The sequence below is a fragment of the Equus przewalskii genome, chromosome 8, assembly GCF_037783145.1.
Source record: "Equus przewalskii isolate Varuska chromosome 8, EquPr2, whole genome shotgun sequence".
Taxonomy (NCBI): Eukaryota; Metazoa; Chordata; class Mammalia; order Perissodactyla; family Equidae; genus Equus; species Equus przewalskii.
In genome coordinates, this window is record NC_091838.1 from 39,291,641 (window position 1) to 39,294,041 (window position 2,401).

Below are 2,401 nucleotides of genomic sequence, written 5' to 3' on the forward strand. Positions count from 1 at the left end.
GTTTTTTTCTGGCATTGACCAGTGACTAAATATGTATCTAATTACTTGTTTATCTTTCTATCCCATCAGAATATAAGCCCCAGGAAGACAGAGATGTATCTTATTTATAAATGTCTCCCTAGAGATTCTGATTCTGTAGGTCAACAGGGGAGGTCAGAAATCTATTTTTAGTAGACAGCCCAGGTCACTTTGAAGCAACTAAGTAAAACAGCATTTGGGAGGCATAATTGACATCAAGCTTTTCCTAAGCCTGAAGTGGCGGTTGTTGTTGGAGGTTTATTTTGTTGTTGTTGATTTGTTTTGTTAGTTTTTAAAGAAAGAGAAACCTCTTTCCTTACCAAGTCCAGAAAGCCCATGACTCAATGCTGTGGGATATGCCAGGCATCATTCAAATAGTGATAATGATAACTGCAGAGGGACATGGAAAGCGAGAACTCCCTTGAGATGGTACAATCTCCCAATAACTGAGAAATCACTGTATCTTGAAGAAAGTATATGCTTGTAATTTGCCAGAGCCCAGTATACGAAGTATTATCATGGTTACATTTTGCCTATTTTCAGCTCCTGCCACATAACATTTATGTGGACCATTCCCTACCTTTTTTCCCACTCTCAATGTCTATGTTATCATTACCAATTCCTCTTAAGTGGCTTGGTGGATTATATTGACGTGCTTGAGGGAAGTGGGGTGGAATCTTCAATCATAATATCAGCTGCTTATGTTAGTTTTTTCTGAGTCAGAATAGCTCTGTCTGAGACTGTATGTCCTGGATCTTAAGTGTCTCGGTACCGTTGGAACAACTCAGGGGCAGAAAGTTGCTGTGAGACTCACTGGCATCCAGGGACCATGTTGCCTAGAGTTGGATTCTGAGAGAACCAGGGTGAGCAGGCCTCTTCCTCTCAGTTTAGGATAAGCTTCACAGAAGAGCCTTCATGGGATTTTAAGTAAAAAGGGGAGGGATGGTCTGAAGAAGATAGTAAGATAAAAGAAGAAAAATAGTTCCAAATTTTATAAAAAGTTTCATTGTGTGTACAGTAAATGTAGGAGTGGAGATGGGGGAACTAAAGAGAGCAAAGAAACCCACAGCAAACAGGGCAGTGAGCAGAGCGAGCAGAGATGGAAACCAGAATCTAAAAGAGCCTTACGCGGTCAGAATAGAGACCACGAGGCCTCAACTACACTAGTTTCTACTTTGAGCTGTTATATGTCTGAAATCCTAAAGTATTTTCTAATGCCTTGCTAGTGGCGTCCTTGCTGGTGGCATCCTACTCATATATTAAGAGAACTGTGACAATTAACTGTTTATTGCCAATAACCATAGTCAACCTGTCACATACTGAACAGTTGGTTCCCTCACCTCTTTGGCATTTACGTCCTCTTGATATTTGTAAACAGTGGTCACGCTGCCTCTTATCACGATCCGATCAACTGTATACGGTTTAATCTTCCCTTTTTGAACCGCTCCTCTAGCTGGTTAAATCATTTCTCTTGTTCTTTCTGTTCTTCCAGCCAATTTGTTCACCTCTGAAAAAACTGGCACCACGTTATTCTAGCTGCAGATTCACAGTTGTCTTTACAATGAATATTTATTGAGTGCTAACTGGGTACTTGGCCCTGCCTTAGTACTGAAAAGGGCTCTGGTTGCCACTGATTTATGTGGGTACTGCCATGGCATCCGGGAAGCCCTGTTCTCCCCACTGTCTCATATTCCCACTATGCAATTTCTCTTTCTTGACAGTGCAATACAGAACTGCAACACAAGAACATTAGCATTAAGAACTAAAAGCAGATAGTCTTTCTTTTACCCATCAGAAGTTTTCTCTCCTTTAAAATGTTTTTATTACAGTAAAACAGACAACTGTATTGTCTTACTCTTAAGGAGTTCTCATTGACTCCCCATGCACAATCATGAAGTGTTTCCAACAAATGTTATCTGAACCTGAAAATTCCAAGAGAAAATTACCAAATTACCTTGGTCCTACATCCCCGCTTATATGGAGAGGTGGCATGGGAAAAAGATTTTCTGTATTCACCTGACTCAGTTTCCCCAGGATGACTGAGAACAGACTGACCAGGGACAGGTTTGAGCAAACACAACTTTATTTATTCACCTTGGAGTTAGACACCCATACGGAACAGCATCCCTTTGCTCATTCCCTCCCCACCCATTCCAGAGAAATAGTTGCACCTTCTTTCACGGCAAACACATTTATTTTAGGGTATTATTAAATACATCATTAACACTTCTTAAAAAGAATATGGTGTCCTCTATCTAGAAGTCTCTGGATTTTGCTCATATTTTTCATATAAACTACAAAGCATTTCCCATTTGTCCAATGTATCCACTCGCATAAAACCATCACAGAGGTGTTTTCAAGAACTACTTATAAGGGAACTATT